This window comes from Piliocolobus tephrosceles, chromosome 2, assembly GCF_002776525.5.
Source record: "Piliocolobus tephrosceles isolate RC106 chromosome 2, ASM277652v3, whole genome shotgun sequence".
Taxonomy (NCBI): Eukaryota; Metazoa; Chordata; class Mammalia; order Primates; family Cercopithecidae; genus Piliocolobus; species Piliocolobus tephrosceles.
In genome coordinates, this window is record NC_045435.1 from 134,761,658 (window position 1) to 134,776,897 (window position 15,240).

Consider the following 15,240-nt stretch of genomic DNA (forward strand, 5'->3'; position numbering starts at 1 on the left):
TCAGGTGTAGTGACTCTGGTGTATGTTTTGGTATGAATATTCATATCGTTTGATTCTTTCCTCCCAGAAATAGTCTTTGTTTTTTTCCTTTGTCTCTGTCTTTCTGTGTCATTTGTCATAAAGTACCTCTTGTTCAATACTATGTCCTTGAGATCTTAACTTGTGACGAATGGGACTGCTTTCTCTTGGTGTCTGCCATCTAGGGGTGTAACTTTTGATTCACAGCCAGTGGCCAGTGTGAAAGTAAAACAGGAAAAGTTCCTTTATGCCACTAGCAGGATGGGCAATGGGGGTATGGCTCAGTTCTTTGGTGTCCCGCTGCTCAAACCTCTAGCGAGAGCATGCAGACTTGCCAGTCGTGGGGATCTGACCCCACGGCAGAGGCTAGGGGTGAATGTTTACAGCTGAAGCCCCGGTGGGCATGTTACAGGGTGCTCTTTCAGTTTAGCCATCCATAGGCGGCTTGTGTTAACTCAATTAGACCCCTGCCTTATTGCAAGGACAGAAGGCTTTCCGTATCCCGGGGTTTCTAGGCTTGGCGTACTGGAAGAATTGGATCGCACGTGGGCTTGGAGAATGAACGCAAGACTTTATTGAGTGGAAATAGCTCTCAGCAAATGGGGAACTGGAAGGGAGATGGAGTAGGAAGGTGATTTTTCCCTGGAGTCTAGCTGTTCAGTGGCCGGGCTCTCCTCCTACTGTCCCATCCAAACTCTGCGGCATTCCACTGGTGGATGGCCTGTCAGCTGGACAGCATCTATTGGTGTGTTGTTACCCAGTGCGTTCCTCTCAATATCCAGCCACTTGTGTCTTCTTCCACTGGTGTGTTCCTCTTGATGTCCACCTGCTTGTGTGCATGTCTGTTAGGGTCTTGGGGGTTTTATAGGCATAGGATGGGGACATGGTGGGCCAGGATGGTCTTGGGCATGGAAACAGAAATGCCTGTCCTTATCTAGGCCCATGCTCGTAGGCTGGAGGTGGAACCCTGGCCAGGGACCCATCCTTCTCTACCCAGCACTTCCCTGCCTGCACCCCACCCCCATATCAAAAGGACTGGGAATCCCTAGACACACAAGATATTAAGCAGCACACTCTTTGTTCAGAATGTGCCGAGCTCTCGAGGGAGTTTGTATTAATAAGAATTCCCATCCATAGGTTGGGTGTGGTGGTAATCCCAACACTTTGGGAGGCTGTAATCCCAGCACTGTAATCCCAGCACTTTGGGAGGCTGAGGTGGGTGGATCACCTGCAGTCGGGAGCTCAAGACCAGCCTGACCAACATAGCAAAACCTCATCTCTATGAAAAATACAAAAATTAGCCAGGTGTGGTGGCATGCACCTGTAATTCCAGCTACTTGGGAGGCTGAGGCAGGAGAATCACTTGAACCCAGGAGGCAGAGGTTGCAGTGAGCCGAGATTGCACCACTGCACCCCAGCCTAGGTGACAGAAGGAGACTCTGTCTCAAAAAAGAAAGAAGAACTCCCACCCATAAGGGGCTTTGTTGTCTCAATCCTTGTTGCCTGATTAGGCCTGGGAAAGTCCAATCCCAGGGGGGTATACCCAGTGTCACAGATTAACAAGCCTGTGACTGGCAAACCACCACAAATTGGTGGGATACTAGAGGCACCATATGCACAGACACCATCCTTAATCATCTGTGGCAACGAGAGTCTTTTGTTATCTAACTTATTTCTGGGAGTACATTTTTGAGGGTCTCATATGGTGCTGCATCTTCTGCGCCCATTTTTAAAACAACACTTTTGTCCATGGTGTTTGAACTTTGAAAAGTTACCTCCGGGACCTTCCATAAAAAATGTCTATTGGCTTGAGTCGCTTATGAAATAAACAGAAGGACTATATTTAAAAGAAAACTTTTTACAGAGCTCTTATCTTAAATAGCCATCTTATTGGTATCTATGAAAAAATACAAAAGAAATACAGCCTTTAAAATTCTGTTGGCAAGATTCCAAAATGGCAGAAATCAGATTTAAAACAAACTTAAAACCCTGTGTACGCACATACTGCCTGCTTTGGATTCCCTGTGGGATTTGCAAAAAGGGCAATTCAGCCTGTATTCTGGTGGCGAGGATTCCATGCTTTCACAGCCACTGCCCAGGTTTGATTCCCAGACCGAGAACCAGTCCCTTAGAGATGTAAGTCCTTTAACCCAGGAGGAAAAAAGAAACATTTATAAGTGAGGAGAGCAAAGAACACCTAGTGACCATCAAGCAGGCCATTAAGAGACAAAAAAAAAAAAAATCCTTATTTGAGGAATTTAGAAGTAATTAGACTTCCCTATTATCTAAAGTCAGCACCTGGTTCCAGGCTTCTTTTCAACTTAAAATTTACAAGAAACTAGAACGTCTATACACCTCCAGAATGCATGCATGCCAGGCTGCCAAACTTATTGTGCAACCCTTGCCGACACCAAAATATCTACAAATGTAATCACTTATCATGCAAATTACCCTTCAGCTTCCACTTTAAGGTCTCTAAATACCCCTGAAGAAAAAGCCACCATGCTGTGCTAGTCCTCTCTTGCTGAGGTGTCCCATTGCACTCTTCTACAGCATTCTCTCTTTCTAATAAAATTTTCTGTTTTCAAGCCCGTACCGTTGTCAGTAAATTCTTACCAACCCACAAGTCAACCACTTTCCAATGCCAGGGCTCTGACACCTCTCCCAGCAATAAGAATTAGTTTGGATTACTTATTTTGAATTTATGTTTGTGTGACTCTTGACTTTCTGATGTACTCATTTCTTACTGATACTTTTCCCCTCCATGGATGGCTATTGTTTTCCTGTTTGTCTCTAAGTCTCTTTTTTTTTCATCTAGTAGCTGTGGGAGTAACTCTGGATCTTGTGAGGACTGCTTTTTTCCAAGTTTTTGGAGATGCCTCATGCATCCTTGGTTAAGGTTTTGGTTCTTAGTCACTGGGAAATTACCTTTGGTTTATATTTTTTATTTATTTATTTTTTTTTTTGAGGTGGAGTCTCACTCTGTCACCCGGACTGGAGTGCAGTGGCCGGATCTCAGCTCACTGCAAGCTCCGCCTCCCAGGTTTACGCCATTCTCCTGCCTCAGCCTCCCGAGTAGCTGGGACTACAGGTGCCCGCCACCTCGCCCGGCTAGTTTTTGTATTTTTAGTAGAGACGGGGTTTCACTGTGTTAGCCAGGATGGTCTCGATCTCCTGACCTCGTGATCCGCCCATCTCGGCCTCCCAAAGTGCTGGGATTACAGGCTTGAGCCACCGCGCCCAGCAAAAGAAAAGAGAAAAAGTTCAAAAGCCAGGAATATCGGCTTTGTCCTGGCTAAAAACTGATAATGAGAGATTCAAAAGATTTTTTTGAATTCTATCAGCAAATGTCAGTTTAATCAAAGCTGATACTCAGATTATACATATTTTTTGACATTTCTGTTCTCCTTTGGATCCTATTTCTCCCATGGGAATTTTTTTGATCCAGCTGAAACCTCTTTTTAATTGTATGTTCAGTTCCTCTGCTTGTTTCCTTTCTTGGCAAGATTTTTGCTTTAAAAAATGTGAAACTTAACTGGCCTTTTTTTGAGAGTTTGAGATCTCCCCAGACTGGCTCCTCTAGGACTCATTCTTGCATTTGCTCCTCCCCCTGTTTTTGCTATGATCTTCCATTCATTTCCCTTTAGTCATTGATATGTGCCCCTTCAAGCCCCTACTTTCTTCATTTGGTGGTCAATGGATGAAAAATTACTAAGAGGAAATATGAGAGTCCTGGTTATCACATGAAAGAATCTGAAAGAAACTTCTAGTAACTCTCATACCTCTTTGAGAAACAGAGCTAAGGTATCACTGGCCCCTTTTTAGGTCCTCTGTCTTCCTCATAGAACCCTAAGAGTCATGAGTGGGTCTGGCTCTGTTTGTTAATGAGTTCTGGCCTGAACAATAATCCAGCTAAGAAACAGAAACTAAGTTTAAAAGCCACCTATCAAACTAAATATCCAAAGTACAACCTTCTGGCCTTCTGCTGGCTATTTTTAAACTCCTGGTAAAAGAAATGTTCATTTACAAACCAAATCTCAATTTGTAAGGGTCTCTCTCTCTCTCGCCCTCTCTCTCTCTCTCTGCAACTAAACCACTAGAAACTTTTACAATGGGAAAGGCATTGACTTAAAAGTTTACATAACAAATCTTACCTTTGTCCAAAGTAGTTTTTCTGGCTATCTTGCCTTAACTGAGCCTTACCTATATCATTCTCTGTCTTGGCAAATAATGTTCAGATCTAAATTCTGTATTTTTGAGATATAGATTTTCCACCTTATTTCACCTAAGAGTCAGTACAAATTTAGGATTGCCTAGCTAACAATTGCTTAGGGCAATGAAACAGGTAATCAGAAGGTTTATTGCATGAATGGGGGAAAGAAACTATTTAGAAGCTGGCTAATGACAGCTATAAGATCTGCTTCTGTCTATGTGTCCATATGTCTGTCTATGTATCTTAAGTGTATGTAATATTTCCATATGAGCTGAGATACTATCTGGTAAATAAAGGTAGTTTTAAAATTGTTGGTAAAATAAAATAGTGTATTCAGAATTGTCAGTATTAAATATAATTCAGACATTTTTGCCTGAGTCTACTGGTCAGATGGGTTTATGCTGTTTGTGTTACATGTTTTAAGGTCATAAAACTGCCACTTCTATAATGTTTTTGGTACTTGCTTGATTTGTCTGTAAGCTAAAACTGTGAGGGTGGCTGGTGGGCCCCTCTGAAGTGTAGCACACATCTTGCTGTAAGCATATATCTTTGGGTTTGAGCCTCTGGATTGTAGAGTCTGGATAGGTGACCATGGAGAAGCTTGAGGACATATGTGTGTTCAGAGAACCTAGGCCACCAGCTGTCACCTTTACAGCTCTGTCCTCTGTCCTGGGTTCTACACTTGATGTTTAAATCCAGGGTTCAGATGGGCCCTGCCCATCATAGCCATCCTGGGTGCATGTGGGTATTCAGGACCCCGAACAGCTAGGGAGGGCATTAGGAATGGCACCTGTATCATCATTTCAAAATTCTTTTTAGTAATTTAAAATCTTAAAACCATGTTTTGCTAAATTAAGTAATAGATAATCATAAAATATCTGAGTCATTTCTAAGTTAAAATACTTAACCATGAAGTATTGAACATAAGTTTAAGTTGCATACTTTGAGATCTTCTATTTATATTGTATAGAAAAGCTAAATATTTTTCCTGGGTGGTGTTGGTAGAAAATAGGAAAAGAAAGAAAGAAAATCTAAATGTATTTTGTATCAGTTGATAAACAAAATATTGAGGAAACATCTCTCTCTAAAAATTATGAAATGGTCTTTATCTACAAACATATAAAACAGTTCAAAATTACTTATGTGTTAGGTTTTCACTAGAAATTAGAGTTACTAAAAGTTAAAATTCAAATTAGCATATGTAATTTAAACTATCACTGTAAGAGAAATAATTTATATACAACATGTACAGAAAAGCAAGATACACTTTTGGTAGAAAAAGTTATAAAGGCATGAGGCTGTATGTTTGAAGAGAAAAAAATAATTTTGTCTAGTTTAGAGGTTATTTAAAGGCTATTTCTATGGTGTCATACTCTTACAGAAAATGAAGGGAAAAGTCACACAGATAAAACTAGATGCATATACAAAGTTGCAGGAAAAATAATTTCAAAATCTTATGTGGTTAAACTGACTAAAATTAAACAAATTTATTGTAAGGTTTTTTGAGTCTTAAGATAAAAATTACCATAATGCAAAACTAGAATTTTGTTTTCTCTTTTGAACAAGATTTGTATATAGCATTAATAAGAATAGAAGAATTTGGCTCGCCTTTTGAGTAAACTGCAAAAAAACAGAAAAAGGAGAGAGAGAAACAGATTCTGTGTGTTTCGTGCTATTTTTATTATGTCATTTGATTATTTAGAAAGCTTGAGTATCCTCTTTATCAATCTGTAAAAGCTTTTGCTTTGTGAAATTTTAAAATTATTACTCTGGTTAAATAAATTACTATTATTTCACAGTGACCTGTGATCCTAGTTTTTATGAGATATTTTAAACTTTTTATATATTTAACAGCCTTCCAAAAATCAAATTTTAATTTCTAAATTAATTTTTTTTAACTCAAACTAACTTTGGGATGTTATAGAGCGCCCTGGAGGCATTCAAAAGAGAGCTAATAAACAGCCTTTTTTGATATGTTAAATTATACTGGAAGCGTTATCAAATAAGAAATGTTTAGCCTTCTTTGAGTTATATTTGTATAAATGTGTTATTAATATATATGAGATTCCTAGAAATCTGATACTTTAAATTATTGTAGGCCACAGAAAACAACCAAATTTCTTTCTTAATTGAATATTTAACTATGGCCATTTTAAGTTTTGAGGTCCACAGCAAATTGCTGTATTCTGATACGTTTGTTCTAAAAGCTTCTTGCAAATCCTAAAATTTTGTGTTTTCAAGGAGTTTCAGGAAAAAGACTACAATGAGTACTCTTAGATGCAGGTTTCTGACAACTTTGAGATCATATCATTGGACAAAGTAAGAATTTCAAAAGCTCTAATAAAAAAAAAAAAAAAAAAACCTGGATTCATAAAATTACTAACCTAACACCAAGCAGAAAAGGATTAATTACATGTGACTAAACTAACAAAGAATTATTTTTAACTTTTTTTTGTTGAAACTTTGCTGATTCTTTTTTGTTTTCCAGAGTCCAGAAAACTTATTTTTTTCTTTTAAGCTATTTATGGCTTGCATAAATTATGTAAAGTATTCTTTTGTGAGCAAAATTGAAACATTCATCTTTCTCTACTTGATTCCCCCAGAATTCAAAAACTATTCATGAATATTCTCATTTTACACAATATTATTATCTTCATAAGTTCAGTAAGAATCTGTTTCTTTTGTAACAAGAAACACAGTTGGACACACTGATTATTTTAACCAATGCTTTGACCTAAATGTTCTATTTTCAGTTGTGACCAGATGGCTTTGACGAATTGATTTCACTTTTAAAGCCAACAGACTTTTAAAAAGACTGGCCTAGTACCTTTTCTTCAAAGTTCCCTTATAAGATTCCTGATTTTGCAGTAAGTAAAGAATAACACTTTTTGACAGACTCGGGAAATTCAAGATATTTGGGGCCCTCAAGAAGAAAGGAATTCTCTCAATTCATGCAGGAATTGCAGACACAGTATTTGGCTAGGCTCCTAAGTCTCAAGAAAAATTTATAAAGTCTAATCTGAAGTTCCTTATGAGAAAGTTTCAGCAAAGGCCAACTTAAAAAGAGCCTACATGCCAATCGCTATTCTTGCGGCACTTTATGCAAATAATCAGGCCAAGTATAAGACTAAAACTTATTTTGTAAATAAATGAGTCTTATTTTCATTTATCTTTGATAGAATGGGGGACTGGAGAGAGAAAAATTATGTTTCAAAACAAAACTGATAGTATACTTGTTATTAAATTCCAGCTCATTGAGTTTTTTTGTTTCTTTGTTTTCTTTTTGAGACAGGGTCTTGCTCTGTCATCCAGGCTGGGCTCAAGGGATCTTCCCACTTCAGCCTTCAGGTAGCTGGGACAACAGACACATGCTGCCATGCCTGACTGACTTTGATTATTTTTTGTACAAATGCAGTCTCACTATATTTCCAGACTGGGCCTGAACACCTGGGCTCAAGCAATTCTCCTGCCTCAGCTTCCCAAATTGTTGGGATTTACAGGTGTGAGCCACCATGCCCAGCCTCATTGGGTTTTTTGAAATTTCATTATTGACCTCCAATCTGTACTAAGGCCTAAATTTTTAGTCCTCTCCAATATCTGACGATGACTCTCCAGACTAACATTTTCAATTTTTCTCCTACCCCCTGAATTAAAGTTATTAGAAATCAGAATTTTGCTCTTAAGCCCTACAAACTGAAACTAGACAACTTGATACAAATTTGGAGAGAAATCATCACAGTAACTTATATACAAACAGTCTTTATGCCTGTTGATGTATATAGACTACTAAAAAAGTTCATGGGAATACCTGATTTAAACTACAATCCAGGAAAATCTGTCAGATGGCCACTTCCTGCCCACTACAACTGAAGCTGCTTCAAAGACTCTAGGAAATCTAGTTTATAGACTACGCCAGACATTTTTTGTTTTCCTTTTGTTTCCATAGAAATGCCTCTTATTAAAGATCTGTTTTCCTGCATCATATACAGAGGCCTAGCTTTGACAGCCCATCTGGAAAACCACCTCCTGAAACAGGACATCACTGTAAAGGAACTAATGTATTCTCAGGACTAAGAGACTGATTCAAGAAGATACAAGCTGCTTGTTCCAATCCATGTTTTTTTTCCTTCTCCTTTGCCACTTTTTATCTCACAGCCTTAACCCAAATCTCTCCATAATTACCAATCCTACTTTTGATATGTGAATATTTGACCCCGAAATATAGTTCTTTGACGTATTTCAAGAAGGCTATTCAGAAGACTTGCAGACAGGAATGGCCCTGAAAATTTGCCTTTTGTGGAGGAGATTTGCATTTGTAGAGAAAAATCTATATTGCTGAAATAAATAGCCAGGCTTTCTCTGAGGTACTCCCTCTTCTCCAAGTCTAGGAAAAATTAGCTCAACCACAGGCTACTACCTATTATTTCCGAGAGCTGCTCTCTGTGAGGGTTCATCTATATAATAAGACCAACTGTTTAGCATGACTTTACTCTGTCTCCCTCTCATAGCCTGTCTTGTCATACTTCAAGCCTCTATTCTTTCTGTAACCTCAAGATGGTATAAAAGCATCAACCACCTGGCTGTTTCCGTGAGTTTGCATATTTCTTATGGCTAATGTGCACACATATTCATGTTAATACATTTTGTACATCTTTTCTTTGTTAATCTGCCTTTGGTCAGTCAATTTTCAGCAAACAGGTGAAGGGAATGTTTTCCATTGGTCCCTACACTTGCACCAAAATGATTAGCCACTTGGTGCCTGTACTTAACATGGAAGTATGTCGCTCTAAAGCAGAGTTTGGATACATTTACCTAGAATTAAACCACTAAATTTGGCTAGTTGGGGGAGGGTCAAGATAATTTCTGTAGGCTGAGGGATTAGAATACGGGATCTGTGGGCCCCAGTGTATACATGCCAGTATAAGGATTGGAAGCCTTAGACTTTGGCTATAGCCCAGCCACTGACTGACCTTGCTACATGACCTTGGACAAGCCTCCATTTCCCTAACTACAGAGTTTTTGAATAATTAGCTAACATAATCAAATAATTGTTGAGTCTCCATTTACTATTTATAGCAAATCAGTTAAAATTATGCTGAAAAAATAAAAACAATATTTTCCGGACATTTATCTTTGGGAGCAAAAAAACACATACTAAAATATTTTATCTTTTCATCCAGTCATAGAAAGTTGAAAAAGTGGACCTATCTGTTCATTTGAACTAAAGTGTATTATTACATAAGCCTGTGTGCTAGCAATATGTGGGATTCTGGAGAGCACACTCGCCTCAAACCACCAGGGATCATTATTTGAGCTGTTTGGCAAAGACTAGAACAAGCTGGCTTTAATGCAGAATGTTAAGTGGCAATTTTCTTGGTGTCCCAAAATTGTGCCAAAGGCCCAAAGCCAAGGACAAAGGCACTAAGGAGTCTTTCTTAGTACAGTGCTGACAACATCTGTCTGCAGCTGGAGCCAAGGGGGGACCTTAAGGCTCACTGAATCAATCTGACATCTGACCACATGCCACTCTGGACTCAAGATAATACAGGAAGAGGGAAGGAAGTCTGTAATTTGGAGGGAGTGCAGCCTCCATGGTAAGACATTAGGCCTTCCCTGTGAGGGACAAGTGCTTACTACTGTCCCTAAAGTCAAATGAAGTGGGGCAGGGCACACAGTGTTCAGTAGTTTGTGGAACTACTACAACTAACTTTCAATATATGAGAAAACTCACAGTCCTTTTGATAAGCAGAGTAGATAGAAATACAACTTTATGGATAAAAGACGTGCTAATTGTAGACTATCTAGGCATTCCCAGTGGGTGTGGAGAAAAGGTGAAGGACATACCAACCCTTGCAGGAGTGGGTCAAACAGGACATAGTCATTTCCAGCCCACTTTCTTACCTATACAATGCAGAACTTTTATTGGGTAGTCTCTAGAATCCCTTTCAGCTTTCTGAGTTTATAACTGGATATAAAAAGTGGCCTGCTCAGTGGTGAAGTTTGTGGTGTCTAGAGAGGAAGACAGCCTCCTACTCTACAGATGGGTTGCCTCTTACCGCCCACCTCCAACTTCCCGATGGTCCAAGCATCATAAGGTGTTTACGAGCAAGTTGCTTGGAACATGGAGCCCAGAAAAGTATGGGGATTTACCAGTGATGCATGGCAAGTTAATGAGCTTTTTCAGTAAACTTGTTCTCCTAAGTGACTGTCCAGGGCTGAACCTTAATCAGATGCAGAGTCGTGATGACACTCCCAAGAGACGTGCCCTCAGCCATAATCTCATCCAGCTGCTACAGGATCGAGGGCTGCAATTTCAGTGGCCACTGGCCCTCCTGGGCTATTTCATTTGCTATTTGTTGACTTTGTGGTCCTGGTCTTGCTCTCCTTCCTCTACCACTATTCTTTCCTGCCATCCTTCTTCAATTCCCCAGCCCCTCTCAAATGTTTGATAATAATATTCTCTGTAACATTTTACAGTTGACCACATGCTAGTGCCTAAGATCATGTTATCTAAATTCCACCATAGATTCATCTTGTGGTTAGGGACAGCTGTACTAATTCCTTTTACAAAGGACTGTATTGAGAAGAAGAAAGGCACCCTGCAAGGGGCAAGGCTAGTAAATGACAGAAGTGGGCACACATTCCCAGTGTTTGCCCTCTCATCTACATTCTTATCCACTGTTTAAGACCAGATTTTTTGAAATAAGAAACTGTGCTTTGTTACAGAAAATAGAGTTTTTGTGCTTAAAATCCAAACTATGTTGGTGTTGGATCTCTGACCTTCCAAATCCACCTAATAATGATTTGCACTCTGACTGCAACTTCACTGTTCTTGTCCTCATTCACTTACATCTGCTGGAGTGGCGGGTGTTCTTGTTGTGTGTGTGTATTTGGTTTGTTCCCATTGCTTCAGGCAGTTCTCAACACTTAGGAGAGGTTCAAGAAATATCGACTGAATGAGTGAACAAATCCACCAGCATTAAAAATAAAACAGTATACACTCTTTTAAAGTTGAAAACATTGCTGAAGGCATGCCTCCCTGAGCAAAGTTATTTTTAACTAAAATAGAATGATTCTAACAGATTGACTTAAACCTAATGGAGAATTGTGATTTTTGTCGGGAAGATGTTTGACTTCTTTTTTGTTTTCCCTCTTCCCGAAAACACTGCTAGAACTGACTAAAAGAAACCCTTCTCAGTACCAGCCTGAAGGTGAACTAAGAATGTAGGAACTCGTTAATGTGTTTATTTGAACTAAGAATGTAGGATACTTGAGAGTGTCTGTGTGTGTGCATGCATGCACACACAGGCACACTTCATAAGGGAAAGAGAGGAGGGGAGGTGATAGACAAGCAAGAATAGGAAGGAAAAACTCCAGGAAGCAGCCTCCCAGCATTTTGCCACTTAAAGAAGTTGATAAATTCAGGGAAGCTTTGGTTCTATTGCCAATGGGACAGATTCCAGGATGACAAGGAAGAGTCTCAGAAGGCCGAACTACTAGATGCCATTTGGTCGATGGGCTGGATGCTCACATTTCTCACAAAGCTCTCATGTGGAACTGCCTCAAGTGTCTTTCTCTGCATATCACATAAGCAATTATTCTAACTTTGCTGCATAAATTGATTCAGGGGCAAAACTTCTCGGAGCATTGCACTGCTGATTCCTCATGAAGCCTGAACAAAAGTCTCTTGGCCTAAGAGATATTTACAAAAGGCATTTCAATAGTGTGGGGTTCAGTCAACTGAAAATGAATAAATCTGGCTGAATTTTGAAATCATTCGATAAAAACAGTTGGGTTTGAATGTAAACATACCTGTCTCATCTCATTCATTCTTTTGTTTGGTAAGCTCCTAGTTGGTTCTGGGTCATTTATTTCTCGTCCTCTTCCCCTCACAGGCCCACCCCACTCCTTTCCCAGATTGAGGGACAGTGATATGCAAATGAAGAGAGCTGTCTAGCTCCTGCCACCCTCTGATGAAGGACATACTGGGCCTGTCACTGGGAGCACAGCAAACTCTAGGAGTTAAATACCTCCACATAATCACTGCAGAGTCTGCCTTCCAGCCAAAGTCACCTTGGAGAGGTTAGTTGAGCTTCAGAAGAATGAGATAAGACTGCCATTTTTAGATTATTGAATAGCACAGTTATTAGTTTAGAGCTTTGTTTAGGATATGTTGAAGCAACGTATCATAACATCTAATATTTACATAGCACTTTCCCAGAGGTGTAAACTATTGGTCAAAATACCAAATTTGGCTTACTGTCAGGCTTTTGTTGAGCCCACCCAGTATTTTTTTTTAATTAAATTAGTTGCCATCTCTGAAGATTTGGGCAACTTTACATAAAAATCTGGATTTCCAGTTGCTCTTAAGAAACCATAAGACTTTCTCATATTAGGCCCTCGTTTCTTCATTAAACAAAATCTCTGGAATTGAATGGCAGCTGTCCTTTTTAGATGGGGCATGGCAAATCTAGTTCACCACAGGCCCCCACCACTCTCTATTGTCTTCCACACAACCCATTACAACTCATTTGTGTTACCTACCTGCACCATTTGAATCTGTAACTTCTGTTTTTCACTCAACATACTATTTCTGAAAATGTTATTTTTATTTCTGATTGGGTATCTGTGTATATTTGTTATTAATTATTGAAACATTATGCATCTATGAACAATGTGTCAGTTAAAAAATTCACAATTAGTGTCTTTAAATTTTACCTTCAGTCTCTAGGGTTTTGATAATTAGGGTTTTGAATGGCACTTCTTGTCTCAGATTTTTTTATTTAAGTGCCAGTGCTGAAGACAATCAGTAGTAATGTTCTCCTTCTGAAAGAAGAGATGATTGACTCATTCTGTTGGAATTACTAAAAGATACATAAAGTATCCCCTAAGCCTTCACTTACTTTCTTGTCTTATGTAAGGAAAAGAGCAGATCCAGAGGGAAATCATCAAAATAAAAAGGTCTGGGAAGGGAGATTTTATACCCTTCCACCCCAAACCAAGGAAGGGGGAACTTAAAGAGTATCTCTCAGAAAGCTTAGGGATGCCGGCAGAGAGGAGAGCCTGGCATTAATCTCTCCATCTGGAGGTGGCCAAGTGGCAGACAGGTCCACTCCTCCAAAAAGAAGCATAGGCAAGGAGAATGGAAATAGCTGTTTGTCTCTTTGAGTTTGGGAGCATGCATGGACACAGAGACTGGAGCCCACCTCTCACCTGGAGAGCCCAGGCAGGAGGCAGTGGCAGTTTGAGCAGAGAGGGCAGTAGTGGGGCCACCTGCACTCCCAAGGGCCTAGTGGATGCTGCAGAAGATATGGAACCATCTTCAAGCTCATTGACATAAGAGAACTCCAGCAGTAAATAACTCTGAGGTGTATTGCTCAGGGAAGGAGCCAGGCGATGGGGGCTTCACAAGAAGTTAGCCAAAGAATGAATTACATATGAGAAGAAACTAAGCAGTAGAGAGATCCCTACACCAATCCTACAAAGTACCCACTCCAAAAAAAAAGCTTAATTTGGATGCTTCTTAATGATACCCAGGTGACAAATCATACAAGACATCAGCTTCCCATTTCCCAGCAGACTGACTGCACCCACAGTCACCTTTACACTGATATAGTAGTTTTGTCCCCTCAGCAGGGATAATAGAACATACCACAGGTCTGGAATTCCCAAATAACTTCTATGAAGATCTGGTGGCTGATGCCAAGCGGCCTGAACATTTTTCTGAATGCCACCAAGTCAGCTTTCTCCACTTGATAAATGGTGGAACCACAAGGCTGAAACACAGACCCGTGTTGCAGGCTCAGCAGCAGCCAGGTCCTGGTCAACTCCCTGTATGATGGTGGAAGACTCTAGGTACCCAGGCTTTCTCTTCTCACAATTGGCTTAAGTAAGTTTCCCCTTTCTATAGTTCTTAGTTCCTGCCATATCACATTGTAGAATTCATCCAGACCCCTGCAGTGTGACCAGTGAAGAGCCAGGAGATATGTGTCACAAAGCATATCTTCAAAAACTGCAGAGCATAAGACACTTTTTTCTTTTTTTCCGTAAATGAAGAGATTGAAGACTGCTGTAGAATTTATTTGTGAAGATGATAAAAAGAGCAAACAATCATTTTATGATTGACAATTGATATTTGAGCCTTGCTTTTCTCTCTGTGTTCCTCTTGAGGTGCTACCTAAACACCCGCAGGTGTACCTCTCTAGGAGCCATTGTCTAGGATGCTTTTCTTCTCTAGTATATCTGGAATATTGCTCCTATCCTTCAAAACTCAGCTAAGACATTGTCTCCTCCACACACTTTCCTGCCCCCACACCTGCCATCCCCCACAGAAGTGCTCCATCTGGGATTCATTTGTCCCTTTCAGTATTTTTTCTTTTTCCTTTTTCTTTTTCTTTTCTTTTTTTTTTTTTTTTTTTTTTTTTTTGAGACAGGGTCTCACTCTACTGCCCAGGCTAGAGTACAGTGATGTGATCACAGCTCACTACAACCTTGCTCTCCCAGGCTTAAGTGATCCTCCCACCTCAGCCTCCTTAGTAGCTTGGACTACAAGCGTGTGTCACCAAGTCTGGCTAATATTTTTTATTTCTAGTAGAGAAAAGGTCTCATTATGTTGCCCAGGCTGGTCTCAAACTCCTGAGCTCAAGCAGTCGCCACATCTCAGCCTCCCAAAGTGCTGAAATTACAGGTGAGAGCCACCACATCCAGACCCTTGCAGTAGTTCTAATGATGATTTTATCACTTTATATTTATTAGGTAATCTATCTCCCCTATTAGACTGGGCTTCTTGAAGTCAATATTTTATTTGTCTTTATATCCCCAGTCCAGTAACTAGAATAAATTGCATTAATGAATGAAAAATCCTAACATTTCTGGCTGATTCTCCCATGTTTTTTATGTCTCATCTGAGCCCTATAGCTTCCACCAGAATCATGGCAAAATAAGGGAGTTCTAGGCAGTCTATGCTGGCGCTCATGGAAACGGGCTTAGAGAGTAGAGTCTGCTTCTCA